Below are 19,622 nucleotides of genomic sequence, written 5' to 3' on the forward strand. Positions count from 1 at the left end.
TTGAGGTCGTGTGGTCGCTAGGGTAATTTTTGCATGTGATTTGTGGAGTTCTAATATTGAGATGATTTAGAATATGAAGGTGCAACTTGCGAAGGTAGTATTAGGTCTCTGAAGCTTCTAGTTGGCTAAGTAGAAACCTAGCTTATGTAATCAGAGCTGCCATATTTATGACACAAGCCTTATGCATAGAAATCTCCTCTGTCTACTATAAATGATGCTAGAAAAGTGGCGGTCTGGTCTCTGAAGCTTTTGTCCCTTGTGCAATATAAAATTAACTGTGCAGAGAGCTACTGATGCAGAGCTGCTTTTACTTGGGAATTTTGGTGATGTGATGGGAATATCAAATTTTATGGGCTTGTTATCTGCTGCAGCGAGCACAAACATGGTTATTACTTGTTTACTTATGCTTGGGAGTGTCAAAATTGATGTGCTTGCATGTATGCTGACAGCAGGCAGATGGGTCTAGATCCAGGGGAGTCTGAAACATTAACTTACCATGTGCCTCTGCTGACAGATGGCTGCTTTCGTAAATAGTTATAAGTTACATGATTGACCTATCATGTGTCATTTCAGAATAATATAATTGGTGGTATACAAAGGCAGTGATAATGTATTGTGTACTCACCATGCTTGATGTCTGAATATGCTCTGCTCTTAGGCTGAGATACCCATGCTTTCCAAGAAAAGGTAGTGTGCCACCTTTGAAAGTTCCATCCTGTCCATGCACAATGTTTGTCCAGCAGGCTTAATTTTGCCTTCCAGTTCTCTCAAGTGCTTTTCCTAATCACTCATCTAAGCTATAACAAGATAAGATAGTTGCAATCGTTCAGTTCTCTCAAGTGCTTGTCAAAATCAGCCATCGAAGAGGCGTTTTCCAGTACTGATGAATATCTAGTCAATGATACCAGATGCGATTGGTTATCTACTGTTCTAGAGGTCTGTATAACGGGGAATATGAACATGCCTTTGTCTAGTATTTGGCCATATCATATTCCTTGAGAGCAAACCACCTATTGCACTCCTAACCAGGGATGCAGATGATGAATGACCAAGTTTATAACTTGAACATAGAGTCTGCCATGCAGCAAGAGCCTGACCTGGCCCCATGCTAAAGGAAAGCTACTGCCTGTTGAAACGATACCAAGAGATAGAGACCATTGTAGGTACATTACATTCTGGTCTATATAAACATGGAGCTGGTTGCTTTCATCAATGTAAGGTTCTTCCACTCAATGGAGTATACATGTGAAACAATCAGTGATGTGACGTACGAACTTGACATGGCTAAAAAAAATTGTTGGATGAATGCTAAACAAAAGCTTAAAAATTTGTTGTATGGCAGGCTACCTGTATAGCACTATTGATGCCTACTGAGGCTCTTGTTAACTTAACATGGCTGGAACCCAATAGAACTAGCTGTATGAAAAATGAAAGTTTGTTGGTGCCTTATATAGATAGGCTCATTGTGTGGCACATTTTTGACTACATATAATACATTGCATAAGGATTCTCATTAGTTGAGATCTTATAAGTTCAACAGACTTCTCTTTTACCACCTCCCTAATGAAGTGATAGCACACTTCAATGTGCTCTGTCTTTGCATGGAAGATTTAAACTCTTGACCAATTGAATAGCACTCATAGAATTCAAATGTAGTTTATGAGTAATAGTAATACTAAGATTTGATAGCCTAACCATAGGTCTCCTTGCAAGCCTAAGTGTTTGTAACATACTCCACCTCAATAGTCAATAAAGTCGACATTTCTACACCTTGGATATCCAAGAAACAACACCTTCAACAAAAGTGAAGACATGCTTAGAGGTGGACTTCTTACTATTTGTATATTTTGCATAGTCAGAGTTAATGTAACCCATCATTGTAATATCTTGAACACCATAGTAGATGCTTATATTTTCAATATATTTTAGGTACATCATGATACCCTTCACAACATCTTAGTGTTACCGGGGTTAGGTGTAGTCATATAATGTGTCACAACCTTCATTGTAAATGCTATGTTTGGACAAGTGGTTATTATGGCATACATCAAATTGTCCACTATGGATGTATAAGGGATCTTGGCTATCTTGGCTTGTTGCTTATTTGATATAGGACGATGTACTTGACTTTCACACGGTATGGCAAATGATACCCAATAGGCTTAACATCTTGTATATGGAAGCGCTTAAGGACTTATATCTAGGCCTTCTGTGACAAGTAAAAGAGTCTCTTAGAGTAATCTCATGTGATGCGCATGCTAAGAATATGTGAGACATGTCTTGTGTCTTTATCTCAAAGCTCTTCTTGAGTTGACTTTTTAAGGTATCCAATCTATTTTAAGTTCATTGCAATTAACATATCATCCATATAGAGTACAAAGATAATAAAGCTATCATTATGAGCCTTATTCGTACAGAGACTCGGATCCATATCATTATGTGTATATTCGTGTGAGTGCATGAAAGCATCAAATTTATAATACTATTCCTTAGGTGCTTGCTTCAGGCCATAAAGACTCATTCTCAACTTGTATATTAGGTGTTTCTTGTCTTTTGCCCTTAAGTTGTATATAAATCTCATAATACAAGTCTCCATGTATGAAATCCATCTGATAAAGATCCAAATCTAAATGCATAACCAAGGCTAGTACTAAGCATATGGTAGTCATCTTGACCACATAAGATAAGTTCTCATCAAAGTCAATACCATGCTCTTGCTTAAAACCCTTTGCAATCAATCTGCACATGGCCTCATCATAGGTAAGGGTTACTAGTATAGCTATCACCGTAGTATAGTTCATGGAGGTTGCAAACAATCAAGCTGACATCTATCTCTAGTAGATGGTCATAAAACAGGTTGTGGAGTATGTACATCCTGTCCAACATCATGATAATGGGCCATTAGAACATTCACTACAGGTTGTCTAGCTGGCTGTATGGTAACATGAGGCTTCTCTTGAAATATCACTTTGCGGACCTCAACTATTTGCTTAGCCTACTTATGTATCTTCTCGCGGAAAATATCATGGCTATGAATGACCTTCCTAGTCTGCGAATCTCATAGGTGATAGTCCATCTAAATTAAATCTCCATAACCAAGAAAGATGCATTTCACTGATTTACCTAAAAAACATGGCAAAAAGCCTCACATCTAAAGACTATGCAAATGAGCATATGATGGATGCTTTCTAGAACATACCCCCTCTATAACTTGACAATCAATAGTAGTGCATGGAGATTTGTTTATCAAGGGTATGGCAGTAGTAATTGCCTCAGTCCAAAAATATTGTGGTAAGTCTATTTGGCTAAGCATACTACGAACTCTATCATCTTATTCATGCACTTTGCAACACCATTTTGGGGTTTATCTTGCTCATCGTAAAACTGCACAAATTCTTTAGATATATTCACCCCCATTATTTGAACTTAGGCTTTTCAGATTGGTTTTCAACAAGAGCAAGCCAATGCTGAGAGATAGCCAATACATCCGATTTTTGCTTTATGGAATATGCCCAAACCTTATGAGAATAATCAATGATGAAATTCACAGAGTACTTCATGCCACATAGTGATTGACAAGGCATGGGACCACATACATCAGAATAAACAAGAGCTAAAGGCTCACCCATGTAAGTAATGCTAGACTTATTATAAGAATTACATATTTGTTTGCTATAAAGACAATGATCACATGAATCAAAACATTTGTAGTAAAGGGACGAAAGATATTACAAACGAGACAGCATTTTCATTCCTTTTAAGAACGTGTGCCCATAGTGATGATGCCATAAGACGTGGTATGTTAGCCACAACAAAAACATGGTTAATAGATCTAGATGTAAGTAAGGGATAGAGATTGTCAACCTTGGCACCTCGAGCAAAGATGAGATACCCATGGGTAATCTTCCATGTGAAACCACCAAAAGATACATGATATACTACATCATCCAACTGTCCAGTAAAGAGTAGGCTTTTGGTCAAAGCTAAAACATGGCATATACCATGCAAAACAAAAGTATTGCATGAAGCAAAATGCAATCTAACATCACCAATACCAATAATATTCAATGCCAAGTCATTTCCTAGTCTCATAGGACTTGTCATGCTACGATAAGAATGGAATCAATCCTTATGTGAGGTAACATGAAAAGAAGTCCCCCAAATCAAGCAACCAACATTGAGAAAAAATGGACAAGATATTAGTCAATTGACTAATATTAAGGGAAAAAGTTGCCAAGATATAATCATCATCAGACTCAGGCTCCAAGGTATTTATCTCCTCAATTTTCACGTTGGACTTGTTAGAAACAATGCTACAATAATTAGACTTATCTTACACTTTACCCTTGCCTTTCTCCTTGCGCTTATCATCATGTATCTTATGGTACTATGGCCTAATATGGCCTTGCTTCCCACAATAATGACATGTAAGAGAGGCCTTACAACCACGAGACTTACTGGCGAGACTACCCGTGAGACTGAGATCTCTCTAAGTCTCTATCATGGTGGTCATAATTGCTCTTAACATCATGTTAACAGTCAATGCATGAGAAGTACATGCTGCATTCACATTTTTTTTGTTTATCTCCTCTATGATTACGACATCCTCAACATCTTGGAGTTTCAAACCATCCTTAAGCATATTAGCATACATGGCAGTATGAAAAGTGTCCCAAGACTCTAGAAGTGTCATAAGCAAGAACAAGGGAGGAAGATTATCCTTAAACTCAATGTTCTACAAAGTCGATTGACTGAAAATCGAATGAAACTCATTCAAATGCATATACACATTAGTCTCTTCCTTCATGCGAAGGTCCATGAGTTGTTTTAACCAATATATATGTGAAGTAGGACTTTGCTTGTCATAAAGATTACATATTTTCTCCCATAACTGCTAAGCATTATCCTCAGATGCCACAACATCGAAATAAACCTGTTTTGACAATGATAATATAATAGTGGATTTACATAGCTCATCCAACTCATCCCAAGTATCTTGATCAATGCCTTCAAGCTTTACACTCTTGGTTTTCAAAGGCCTAGCTTGTTTGTTAGTTGAAGTTTGTGTCATCAAACTTTTCAATATGAAAAATAGCACTATCATTCGAAATACTGGGTATAATGATAGTACACCAATGTAAAATCCAAGCAAGCTCTCACTACTAGGGATATTCGAGTAGCTACCGGGATACAAAGAATGTAACTAGTAGTGATTAAGCATAGACCACTAATACCAAAGCCTGTCACAAACTTAAATTGCCAGTAAGCCATATATCCCATAAGCCTATACATCATTGCCAAACTGTTGACAGAGGTAAATACTAATGTCCCAATCATATATAATCAAATCAACCTACAAGCAGAGGTAATTGCGTCCAATAGCATATAAGAGAGCATATACATGAACCAAGAGTCTCAATGTCTCAAAGAACCAAGCTCTGCCAAGTAAGTACAAGCATCTCCCATTGGAAGAAAAGCCAAAATGCATGAGCAAGCACAACTTAAGACATATACATCAAAGCACCTAAGAAACCCAAGCACATCTAAATATATTTGAGAGCATAATGTCAAATAAAGCCTTAATATTTGTAAGTGAATAAGCATAAAAACTCAAAGCAATGGACCAAATCCCAAATACATCAAATGTAGCTCAAATCTAAGTATCAAAGTATGTCATAACTATATTTGGGCTCATACATCAATGCTAGAAATCATCGTAGACATGTAGCATACCTAAAATACCATATAGGTGCAATAGGCATTAAAGCATGAAGCTCACTGTTGTATGTTTGTTGTTCAAACTATTATGACAATAATAAACCTTTTCAAAACTAAGCTAATCAAGCTCTAAACAAATCAAGTGTAGTATTCCAAAAGCATACCTATACAATCTGGACACTAAGATAGCATCCTTGAAGCATTAAACATGCATTATGGAATTTACTGTTTGCTATTCAAACCAAAACAAACCTGTTAAGTGTGAAAGAAAGAACATAAAATTGCATAGAATCAACTCTATGAGTACTCAGATATGTAGTTCTCTTCGCGCTACTCGTTTCTAGCTATAGAATTGAACCGGATACTGTATGCAAAAGTTATGACCAAAATACGAAAGTGCTGTCAAGTTGCCATAGTTGTCCACGACTTCTATAGCATGCTTCATATCCACTAAGAATGGATAGAATGGTTTCTCCTCAGCTCAATAAGTGCTCAACAAGGCTCAACTAAGCTTTGAGAAGCTCCTCGATAGGTAGGAAGCAAGCTAGAACAAGCTAGGAGAAGGGAAGACTCAATGCATACCTCATGAGAAAGAAACAATGGCTGCCATGAAACCTTGAGCCGAAGCTTTGAATCTAGGTTGAAGCAAAGGATGAAGAAGCTCTCAAATGTTTGGCTCTAATACTAGTTGAAAGGTAGTGCTCGAATGAAAGCACACAAGTGAAAGTAAGAGCAAAGCAAGAGCTATGATGGATGGAGCAATAGAGCAAAAGAGAGGCACCATATGTGGGAACTCCAATAGTCACAATGTGTGACTGGCCTTCCCTTCTTCAATAGTCATTGAAAGAATAAAGAATAAAGTGACGATGATGGGCATTTGCCACATGTAGTATGTAGGTGTGCGCCTTTACCCCACATAAGGCCCATTGTTATGGCCAAATGTGGCACTCACTTTGACACTCACTCATTGACATCTATCATGTGCAAGTGATTCCTAAAGAGACTCATCTGAATTCACAAAAATGCATGGGATCTAGTTAAATGGTAGTTTTCAAATATCCAAGAAAAGATATGATTGTTCAAACCCTTGCTATTTTTCAAGTCTTTTCAAGTCATCATGGTAGCACTCATCAATGTTGTTTTCTTGTGGTACATCCCAACCTTATAGTTGTTCTAAGTGGTGATTTCTTGCACAACAAAATGAGATCTGACATACATCCTAGTATTATTTTGCATAGAAAATAGAAAATGTAAGATATACATCTTTTTCATATCAAAATTGCATATGGTCATTCAAGTAATAATTTTGTCAAGTGATTCTCATGCTAGATCCCAAGGCAACAATTGTTTTGTGTGTTGATTTCTTGCACAACAAAACGATATCCAAGAGAGGCTTCCTAGTATCATTTTGTAAAGAAACAAAAAATATGAGATAATATCCTTTTTCATATAAAAATTACACAATCATTCACCTAAATAATGGTGATTTCTTGCACAAAAAGATGAGGTCCAATATATGCATTCTAGTGTCATTTTGTAAAGAAAATAAAAAATATGAGAGACAAATCTTTCTCATATCAAAATTTCACGTGGCCATTCAACTAAATAATGTTGTCAAGTGATACCTAAACATGAGGAAAGATTTGGATAGTCATGCATTATCCATGTTTTGTGAAAATGCAAACATCCATAGCTCTTAGCATGTCTCTTGCCTAGTGCTTACTTACAAGGCAAAGCCATGCTACTAGATAAAGTAATAAAAAGCTACAATCATGAACATGTGTTACTTTTGCTTGATATGTTGAGTGAAATGTCCATGTGAAGTGCTAGGATGATAAGTATGAAAATGGAATGTGCTCGTCATGGAAATTTGGTTGTTCTCTCCCACATAATGGACTACCTTGGAATATGCAAATGCTCTTAGACTCTAACTAATGCTCCTATTGATTTGCAACTTTGCATGTTCCTTAAATCCAAGAAAAAGTTAGCATAAACAAAGGAAATACATATATAATTGAAAAACAACTAGGAATGGAAAGTGCCAAGCAAGATCACAAGGATTAAGTTTGAGATTACAGACATTGTAGCAGCTATATGATCAATCCAATAAGAGAGAGAGAGAGAGAGAGAGAGAGAGAGAGAGAGAGAGAGAGAGAGAGAGAGAGAGAGAGAGAGAGAGAGAGAGAGAGAGAGAGAGAGAGAGAGAGAGAGAGAGAGAGAGAGAGAGAGAGAGAGAGAGAGAGAGAGAGAGAGAGAGAATAATAGTCTCTAATTATGCGTTGCTCATGAGTCATTTAGCATTAGGGGAGTTTTGAGGTCTCGAAAATGCCTTTTAGAATGTGGAGAGAGAGTGCTCTAGACCAATAAGAGCAAAGCCTCCGTAATGGAACTTCTATTTAAAAAAAATTAAAAAATTATTTTACAAAAAATATATAAATATGATAATATTACGAATTTGTATTTTTATTATGTATTTTTAGTCTCTTATATTCGTGATTATGACATCTTTTGCATTAATGGCATAGAGTCTCGGCTACTTTTATTTAATGATGTTTCTAGATTAATGATAATGACTGATGCAATCGAAATTCAAATTGGTGAAAAGCATGGCTCTCAGTTTTTTCCCTCCTTTCTTTTATTCCTCTATTGTTTTTTCCTCCGTTATGATAGCCTAGTCCTCTCTCTCTCTCTCTCTGTGCATGTATCTCTCTCTTCTACCATGGATACAGAAATTCGACCTTCAATAAGGCGTCCAAGCTGCCAAATCACATCCATATCAGTGTTTAACTCATTCCAAACTGATGGAAGATGGATTCCTACTATCATTAGCAAAGGTAGTTGGATCACCATGCAACAAGCAAAACGTGGAAAAAGGCAAATACATGAGAGCTCATTTATCTCTGCTTGGAAGGGCAGAATCCGAGATTTTAAGCTTGGAGCAAATAAGAATAGTATCAAAGAGGTACTAGTGCAACATGTGTTCATGCATAGAGAGCTGTGTTTGAAACCTGGATCTTCAAAGCTTCCAATGCATAGACCAAATTGTAAGAATTTGATTCTTAAAGTTTTTCCTTTTTTAAACATGGTTTAGGTTTTTCCATTATAATATTTGTTTGTCTTGTAGATGTCTATCCCTCTAATCTTGAGGAATGGCAACCAGTGGAATCTATTATTGATGTTATTGATGTTATACATGGTTCAATTGGAGAAAAAATGTATAGAGGTAGAAAGAAGACAAAGCTTGCAGAGAATGGAACATTCTTTTATGACCATTCTTATGTTATTCCTATGCGGCGTTGCCAATGGGGATCAATAAAACTCCTTCCTTTGCCAGATTTTTCAAGCTTTGAGTGGCCTTTGCCAAGTCCAGCTACTAGTGAGGGCTATAGATGTAAGATATTTTCTGAGATCCAGAAAGCACTAAAATCTAATATCTCAAGTAGGCTAAGCAAAGTTACTTTATTTATGCCTATTAATATATTTATTGATTTCTTATCTAATATGGAGATAAGAATAACAAAAACCATGCTTTCAGTGAAGAGACTAACATATGATCATATTATACAATTTGTTGATGAAGGATGGGATACAAGGACAGAAGAAAAAATTATATGTAAGATAGATCAAGACTCTATAGCTTGTAAATATATGACTACTACTCAAAATTTTATCCTTAGCTTTTACTATAGTCGATGGCATTTTGTTGGTAGTAGTCTAGTTGCTTTAGACCAGAATCTTAATGATTTCAGCAAGGATCCTATTGTGGATCTTGATATTTGGTTCAATGAGGATATTATTGCAATCTTAAAGATCAGAAAATCATGTACGCTACATCAAGTGAGGATGGATTTACAAAATGAAGACATTGAACTACCATGCTCCTTTGTATTCCAACTTGACAAGAAACGAGCAAGTTTTCACATCATATTATATCTACTTAGATGTATATCAAGATCTCACTTTCTAACTAACAAACATTTGTAATTTATTTTTTGCAGATATTGAAAAGGAGAGAAAATAAAATACACTGCAATGACATTCAAGAAAAGATATCTTTACTATCAATATAAAATACATGTACAAATTTTGTAGCAGATGTCTATCTGCCATCTCTATGAGATATACAAGGGCTAAAGGGCAAATTTCTTTATATGAAGGCCTACAAGGCGATATGGCAAAGCTATTTCTTTTTTGGAGAACTATCCTTTCTAGGAGTCCTTTTGCCTTTCTTTGATGTCTTGGGTATAGAAGGTGTTGAAGCTGTGGATTTGCCTTCCGTGGTTATAGGCACCGGATCTCCTTCATGGTGCAAATCCCCACCAATCTCTGTTGTTGGTTGTATACAATTGACCATCATATACTTCAAGAGCTTTGCTCTGATGTACCAAACATGCTCAGATGTATAGCAATCCTTCGAAAATTGTCACACATTTATAGAAAAAAGAGTTTTAGTTCATTATTGTTCTTACAATAGACTATATTTTTATCATCAATGGACTATTTGCAATTAATATCTATCTTAAAGTTTAGTATCTTTCATATTACCTTTACATGTTTATCATCATTAAGATAAACAAAGTTAACCATTATTCTAGCATTTGCAATCACCCTCCAGCCACAAGAATGGCTATCATCCTGATGGGGACACTGCAACCACCAACACAAAGTAAAACTATAAAGAGGACGAATGGTAGTTCATAGAATAAACTCATGTTTCAATTATTTTAATGAATAACTTACCGCAACTTGTCTATATTGCATTGTTGCAAGCAAATCAGATTGCATAGGGGGTCTTTTCTCTAGCTCTTCAATTAATCTTTTGGCACCTCTGTATATAAAATATGTTGAAATTTAGAGTACTTACAAAAAAAAGAATTGAAATATCAAGGAGCCCTTGGATAATATAACTTACAATTTAACATTTCCATGGCTTCCTTTCATAGAGTTGATTAAAAAGCATTGCTTATCCACAAGGTCTATTGCAATCAAGCTCCAATGAGAACTAAAAGCAATCATATCTCAACAAATTAGTAGAATAAAATCTCAAAAACTCTAATAGAATATTGAATCACTTACTTTTTATTATATGGAATTATAAGCAGCTCCAAAGTATCGAAGTCAATCAAATTGAGCTAGTGCTCAATAAAACTTGCATCAAGCTCATTCCTCATAAAGAATAAGATAGATGGATCAAAAACCTCAATTTTTTGTTGTATATCCAAAGGAAACTCATGCATTATACACCTAGAAAAGGCATAGAAATAGTGAGTATAAACAAGAAAAATCTTATTACTAAAAAAATATCAAAAAGTATAAGTAATTATGGATAGACATACCTTAGGCCAGCAAGAATAAGACTGCCATTTACTTCTCTTCTTTTATCCTTAAGAATCTGAACACATGCAGCATCAAAGGAGATAACCTCAGTTCTTTTGCCTAAGTCACCAGGTAAGAAACAAAACACACTGAATCCTTTTGGATTAGCTGCTTCAAGAAGGGTGGCTAGCTCATTTTCAAAGGACTCTAGTTGCTCTATTTCCCTTTCTTCAACCCTTTGCCTCCTATACTCTCTCCATTTATCTGCTTGTTCCTCTTTAGCCTTCTCCTCTTTTTCATGTTGCCTTGTATCCTTCTCATGGGTGACATCCTCAACCCTGACACCAGAATCATCTTTCTTTCTTCTAGCTGGGGGCACGTTAAGGATATTAAATGTCTTCATATCACTGAGGGGAATTGGCTCAAGGACCTTTGAAAATCTATATCTTAGCCTCCTAAGAATTACCATGTCCTTGTCCATGAGTGTAAGCCTATGAGCATGAGCAGCACAAATGTAGGCATCTTGGAAAAACTCAATTAGAAAATCCTATGTGGCTTCTTGTATACAATTAAGAGCTGTTCTTGTCCATCTGAAACTATCCAAACTATATCTGTCACAAATTTCCCTAACAAGCCTCTGAAAAGACAAGTTTGGAATTGCATTGTCAAGAGCATTTACTGCCTTCCTAATCTCCCTTAGACACTTGACATTTTGAGAAAACCTTCTCCTTGGCTTTGACTTTCTAGAGAGCTTCTGAGGCTTTGAAGACTGCAATCTTTGATGGTAAATCCCTACGATCAATCTTCTCTTTTCTTGCTGTTGCCTTAGTCCTAGCCATCTGCCAAAAAAACATATGCTACTTCTTCTCCAGCATGTAAAGCAAAACTCGAGTCCTAGACAAGAGTTATCTATGCTGCATGGCGTTTCCTCGTATCAACTAAATTTTTCTCGAGCTGTCTAGTGAAACGCGAGTGTCAAGCAAGGCGCCTCCTTGCAGTTGCTTCTTTTCGTGTTTCACCGGACTTGTTGTCCATTGTGTCCAGTGAAACGCAAATTTAAGCCAGGAAACCTACTTGAAGTACCTTATTTTCGTATTTCACCGGACAGCTCATGAATAGTATAAAAATTGACAAAACCAAGAAAAAAGAGCTTTGATCCAAGGAAAGATTTTAAGATTACTTAAAATATCCACAGAATTAGGGAGGAAATTTGAAGATTTCCTTAAATATCCACAATATTAAGGAATGCTTTCACTGTGGAAAAAATTCTTTTGTAGTGGTCATGAGCTAATAATAACATAAAGGATTAAGGAAAAATATCAAAACAATTCATTGAATGGAGCTTGTTATTGAAAAGCAAGATGCAGAAACCATACCTTCTTTTTAGCTTGTTCTTCACAATCTCAGCCTAAAGATGACAATATGCTTGAAGGTTTGCTTTGTTGGGGAAGCAGTGAAATGCTTGGAGATTGGAAGGAAATGCTTGGAGACTGGAAGGAACACCAAAAACAAAGATGGAGTAGCGATGAAATGCGATGAAAGGTGAAGGTGGTGAATTTGCATGGACTCAACGTTCTTCGCAAAGTGTTAATAACACACGTGTGACGTACTCTCACTTACCGGAATTTTTTATTTACTTGGAAAAGGGTTATTTAACACACGTGTGACGTATTTTTGGAAAAAGAGAATGCGCACATCTTCTGAGGAGTTTATTACGCTGTGTTAAGTCAGACATGTGTACACGTATTTTTCCATTATTACACAAACTTTTTCGTTGGAACTATCACCACATGCTTAATGGTCAATATAAAAGCATTTCAAACCCATTTCTCCGACATTGTCTTATTCTCTGCCAAAATTTCGTCTCGACTTCCCTTCAAGGTCCTTGCATCCTGTGTGGAGAGCAGTTCAACAATCTTTGATAGGTAACAAATTTTTTTATTACAAGCATTTTAACAAAATAAATTTGATTAATATAGAAAGAATGTTTTATAACACTTGAACAATTAAAGATGTTATGTGCTTTCTATCTTTCAAAAGCAGCATAGCTTTTCCAAAAATGATTATATCATCAATTTATGTGTTTCCATAGAATTTATTTATTGTTCATGTTTTTTACCAGTGAAACGCGAGACAATGTCTCTGTTGATGATATTTTGCTTAGTATCGCATTTCATCGGCCACATATTAGAATAATTTTTGTTATCAAGCTAGTGTCCGATGAAACGCGATTCCTTCACAGGAATTTGCCTTACACACTTGAATTTTCGTGTTTCACTGGTCAACTAAAAAAATTCTCCTGTTTTGATTTTTTTGTCTTGGAAAATCAATGTTGGGGCCTCTTTCCATGATATCATCTTGTTTTATTGGATATTGGTTCTATTGTGCTTTTTTTTTTCAGGGATAAATATTTTTCTGGTCAAGATGACAAAGAGGAAGCTATCTCTGGAAGGAATGGATGAGGAGGAGATAATTGAGACATCTGATGATAGGCTCTTTGATTTTTTACACACCACTGGAAATTCTTCCAAGTTTTGCTATATCAGGGAAATTTTCAATGTTCCTTTTGATTTGAAGGATTTATTGGAGGATCTTGATGATAAACTTAAGGAGTACAGATATTTTTATGATAGACATGTGCAAGGTTTGGAAGTTAATGGATTTGTTCATTATAGTGATGTCATGGGAGCCACCAATACATCCAGGTCAACTTTGCTCGGCAGGTTCAACCTCATTGATGAGGAATTCAGAAAGAAAGAAACATGTTGCCCTTTCCACAGGTACCAACACCAATGCCTTCTGATCCACAAGGACGTTGGATTTATTGTGTATCTTCAGTACATGGAAAATTCTTCTCTAGATATAGACCAACAGAGAAAGCTAGAGGATATTGCAAGTATGGATAAGGAGGTTGAAGAGAAGGAGGAGATGTTCCAAGAAGATGTTGAGAATCAACTTGTCCAAGGTTTTGATGTAGGTTTATTCAAGAGTGACAATATCACAATGATGGAAGAAAAGGAGATTGAGCCAAGTGCACAGGTTGATGAAGAAGGTCCTCTTGCCTGTGTTCCAACATTTCCCACTTATCTTATCAACAAGAAGAGATATGTGTTGCTAAATGATATTCAACATCTTTTTGATCTTAGAGAAGATTATTGCTTAGCAATCCTTGCAGGTTGGGGCAAAAATGACATGAATTTTATAGGTTATGAACAAGAACCACTAGCAAGTCTTGATGTTGAGGGAGAGAATTTCCAAGATAGCTCTATAGCCTTACATACATGTATTGATCAGATCATAGAATATGAAAAGGGGGGGCTACCTACAGAAAAAGAGTTCTTGCAGGTCCAGAAGAAACTTCATATTGATGATGTAGGGTATGAAGAGAGATTGAAGTCTCCATCAGATGAGAAGCCCAAGAGTTCAATAAATCTTTATGATGATAGTCTTCTTGAAGAAGATGAACACCCTAAGAAATGAAATATAATTCGAAGTTACCCATTGAGTTTATGTTAGACTTAATTATGCATTATAGATAAATATCTTATATCTTGTACTGTTGTGGTTTGTTCTATAGATTGAGATTGAAGATCTGGACAACTTTCTTGGAAGGGCCAAGGGCTCTAGGCCAATGAAGCTTGGAAAAAATCAAAGCCTTGGCCATTATATTGGAAACTTAAACAATCAAACAATTGTAATATATCATAGTAGATTGTCAAGCTCTCCAAGTCTACCAATGATGGCTTTGAGAGCTATCTCAAAGGTAATTGGATCTCAAGTTTTCAGCAGAGGTTTGGATAAGATCATTTTGGTGGAGAAGGAAGAAGCCATAAGAGTTTTTGGCTTTATGCCTAGATACAGTGGATCTAGAGCTGGATATTTTGGAGTTCTTGGCTCCTATTTGCTCTCTTATGTAGGAGATAGTAAGAATTTGAAGCTTCTTCTAGGCTATCGGAAACAAGAGTTTTTGAAATACAGAGGTCTTATTGAGTGGGATGAAACAAAAGATTCCTCTAGAGGCCCTGTCAAGCTACGTGAAACCAAGGACTCCTCTGAAGGCCCTGTTGAGGTGCCTGAAACTAAGGACTCTTCTGCAACACAATCAGACTAGAAGATGCCAAAGATTAAGGGTTTCTTGAAACCCATATTTTCCCAACTCTTTGTTTGGTTTGTAACCATTCTATAAATCTTTGCTTTGCGCAAGAATTTAAATATCTATCTTTTCTTCTTTGGGTAACAATTTGTATAGTCCTTGCTAAAGATGATGTATTGCTTGATGTGGTTGTATCTTTAAGCTTGAATTTATGCCAAATTTGTCGATAGAACCATTGAAAGACCTCTAATAAAATGTTGGCTTTGTGTCTTCCACCTCCATGTCTTGTATGTCTGAAATATTTTGTTCTTGCTTGATAATGTGATTTTTTCATACCTTGGGTTGACCAGATAGATAGAGATCCATATTGTTTAATAAAGTATGAAGCACGGTTGTATAGAATATGCTGCATAGTCAACAAATAAGGAAAGTTATTAAAAAACATTATATGAGTTCGACAATGAAGAAACAAACATATACAAACTTCTTACCATATAGTGAGTAAAGTGTTGATCACCCCAAGCTTCTGTCATCGCCTTTTTGAAAAGGTTCAATTGGTTTTTAAAGTCTTTGAGATCATCATCATTCCATTCAGTCTTATCACAATAAAAAAACACTTTGTCTAGTGTTTCCCAAACTTTAGCTTTTCTATTTCGAGCTTGTTCATTATCAGTGTGATCCTTAACTGCATTATGTAGGGATTTTCACTGATTAAATTTAATAGTTGAGCCACCATTTCTCGAGTTTATCTTGCCAAGTCTCCCATGAAAGCCTAGAAACCTTATAGCCTTCACTCCACCAATAGATGGTTTTTTTGGGACACAATTACCATCCTTAGACTTTTGAAGATCTGGTTCAATAACAACATTGCCACCATGCAAACCAATTGCAGAGAGAAAATTTTCAACCTTTGTTATAGCATCCGTTCTAGTTGATAATGGCTTCAACTTCCATGCAAATCCTATATAGAGATGGACAAGCTTTTCGATTATCTTGCAAAGTGCATGAAGTGTACAAATATGGGCATTCGCTAAAGGAATGTCCAAGTCTGGTTTAAACTGTGGATCCTTATTGTGTCTAGAGGGAGCTCTATTCCAATTGCTTGAGTTTAACTCTACAGCTGGTGACATGCAGTATAAGCAAGGAGATCTTGAGTTAGCTCCCTTTGATACATTATACATACATTTGAGTGTCTTTAGGTCACCAGCTATGTGCCACTCAATCCTGTAGTTCCCTAATCCTTCAACAAATAGCTCTTCTCCTGCTTGTTGCCTTTGAATAACATTAGGTATTGATGTTTGATGAAAAACCCAATATAGTATATCAAAATTCTCAGTATCTACCTCAAATGCTCCTAGCCACCAGATGTTATATTCAGATTGAACACTAAATGATGTTGAGTGATTGCAATGACTTGACAAAAGTGCTCTATTCATCAAGGTGATAGAGATTCTCTCTAATTTTTTACATTTCAAAATCTCACTTTCATCAAGTTTAATCACAAATCTAGCCACTCCCTATGCCTCTGCTATTGACAAGTCATAAAATTTGATCATTAAGCATTGTAGGGTGGGCAAGTCAAGGAAAATATTGTTAAATTCATTGAATGTAACCTCCTTTTTCTTGCCCTTGAAGCTAGCCTTGATATGAAAAGGCTCACCTAGAATCTCCATCACTTTGTTATTAACTCTCTGTCTGATAGTCCTAACCACAAATGGTTTCGGAAGTATGCAATTGTGTACCTGTCCTTGCTTCATATTTGATTGTAAAAGTTGCATATAAGCATCTCGACTGATACCAATACTATCCAGTGTCTTCTGTACTAACTCAGAATCCAAAGAATGATCCTTCACAAATGACTCCAAGCATTGTTTCTTTGCCTTTTTAAATTTCTTCTTCTCCAAAATATCCTTTGAAACCACTGAAGGAAGAAGATGATAATAAAACTGAGCTGCTTTTAAAGAATCTCTTTCACTTGCATTTGGTTGTAGAAGAGATCTAAGCAAAATTAACATCACAAATCAATGCAAGTAGTTTAAATAAAGCCATATTTAAGATTTTTCAAGTGAAAAAAAATATACCTTGCTGCTTGGATTCTTTTACCATAGCCTCCTCCTCCTCGTTTGAGATTCTCAATATTTTTAAGAGCTCTTTGTCGATTTCGAAGGCCTAATAAAGTTTGCTTTTGTTGATAAGCTTTGATATGCTTTTCCAATGAATGAATTTTTTGTTGACAATCCTCTAGCTTCTGCAACAACTCTATATTGTGTTTCATCAAAAGATGATTCTCTAGTCCAAGGATATCCTTTTCTGCAACAAGATTAAGTGTATAACCTAAAAATCCATTGTAGCCATCACCAATAAACCTCATTAATGACGAGCTATTATAGAAAGGAGGAGTGCTATTTCTGCTAGGATCTTTGGGATATAGCTTTCCATCTAACCAAAAGATCAATATTCTTCTTTCCTTCAAACCTCAGTATATGTTTCATAGACTCTGTAACCGTGATAGATTTTGTTCTCTTTCTTATCGGTTCATACTCACTGTCCAACTCAATATGAAGATGATAGAGAGGTCTTTTATGAGAGCTACAGAGATCATTAGATGATTGATCCATAGCTGAGTTATAGAGATCATTGGGTGATTGATCCATAGCTAAGGATATGATTAGAAGCAAGAACGAAAACAAAGAAGAGACTAATAAGGAGGAGAAAAAAAGAAGAGAGAAACGATGGAGAAACGATGGAGGGAGGCAATCGAGTATCCACCAAAATTCAAATTGAATATTACTTTTCACTTTAATGAGGAGAGGTAAGATCTTCATTATGACAACCTTGCCAACTTTATGGCGACCTAGATTTCTAGGTTTGATGTGACCACGAGAATATCACGACAATGACTTATTAACGAATTTTGATATTTTAACTTACCAAAATATAAACCTTTTAAAAATTCTATAAAATGATTTTATTTCGTAAATTGTTTTCTCTCTCTAGGATCTCTTACAGGGCATTTTCGAGACCTCAAAACTCCCCTAATGTCTCCACTATTGCCTGCACACATGAGTGCGTGCACGGGCATGCACACACACGCACATGCACATGCACACACACATGCACACACACATACATGCGCACACACACGTGCACATGCACACACACGCACACACAAAGAGCTAACTTGGAGACATTGGTTAGCTATGATGCTAAAAATTTTTCCCCCAATTCTTGCTTCTAAAAACAATCGAAAGAGGGTAAAACAAGAATGTAAGGATTATTGGAGGAGTGCGAAGATAACATCTCTTTTGCATTGTAAAAATATTAAAATTAGAATAGTATAAACAATATGTACATGAACCTAAGGAGCAAGAGTAGGGCATATATAAGTATGAGGGAAAATTACCAATTAAGGAGAGAAAATGCCCGAGGATACTTAGTAACGTTTAGGTGTGTTGATACTTGATTAGCATATTGTAGTCAACAAATCCTTCCTAAAAGTGATGATAGAAACAAGTATAGGGATATCCTACAAATCTAGGAAGGGTGGTATGTTCAAAGCTTTATGCTTGTGGATGGTTGATATGAAGGCATGGGTGTGCTAATCCCTCAAAACTTAGCTCATCATAGAACCATTAAGATCTTAATTGACTGAAGCCCATCATACAAGCATTAAGAGATTAACTTAGTTAGCTTTAGAATGCTAGTTAACCTAAAATGAAAATTATTATTTAACGATATAAATTAGTGATGTATGAAGTCCCTTGCAACACAACAATTAATATAGCTTTCTCATTTCGCTTTGTCTTATCATTGCTCATTTGGTTTTGCCTAATCATTGCAAGCTTTAGTTTAGCAAAGGGAACTACAATATTCATACGTACAAACTTTCACAAGGTTAGAATTCATTCACCTTTTCATCATAATCAAAAATAAAGAAAAGTTAATGATCTTGCTTGGTGTTGAGAGTCATTAGCATATATAATGATGTGATTTGCATGAGCATGGAAGACTTAATTCTTTGCAACGACCAAAGCACTTTGAATATCCATCATGGATATGGGTGTGTCTATATCAATTACCAAGGGTAGATAATGGTAGGGGATGACTAAAAATACTCAGGTTTGATTAAACTTATCTCGAACAGTTTAGAGAGAATGAAGTTAGGGTGGTGCAAGCTCCTCACTATGTGCATTGTTTCATACAAGATTATTGCCAAGGCTTTGGCACTAAGAGTCAAATTTTTATTGTCCAAGGTGATACATCCATGAAAATATGGTTTCATTTTTTAGTGTCACATTTAGAATGCAATTTAAAATATGACATTAGCAATTATACAAGTGGCCAACAATAGTTTTGATCAATATGGATTTCAATAAAGTGTATGATCGCATATGTTGGGAGTTCATTATCCACACCTTGGAAGCAATGATATTTGGGAGAGGTTTTGTAAGGATGGTAAACACACTATTTTGTCATGCTATAGCTCAAGTCAATG

General features: G+C 36.0%; 1 long non-coding RNA gene across 1 annotated transcript; it reads right to left on the minus strand.

Moving 5' to 3' along the window:
- Nucleotides 1-9,948: 9,948 nt before the first annotated feature.
- LOC148011808 (uncharacterized) lies at nucleotides 9,949-10,535 on the minus strand. The gene is made up of 3 exons (XR_015689355.1): nucleotides 10,459-10,535; nucleotides 10,264-10,365; nucleotides 9,949-10,094 (listed from the first exon to the last, which is right to left on the minus strand). It is a non-coding gene; the product is annotated as an uncharacterized LOC148011808 (long non-coding RNA).
- Nucleotides 10,536-19,622: the final 9,087 nt, after the last annotated feature.

Source organism: Lygodium microphyllum, chromosome 28 (genome assembly GCF_053477565.2).
Source record: "Lygodium microphyllum isolate KBCC chromosome 28, Lygodium_microphyllum_v1.1.10, whole genome shotgun sequence".
Classification (NCBI taxonomy): domain Eukaryota; kingdom Viridiplantae; phylum Streptophyta; class Polypodiopsida; order Schizaeales; family Lygodiaceae; genus Lygodium; species Lygodium microphyllum.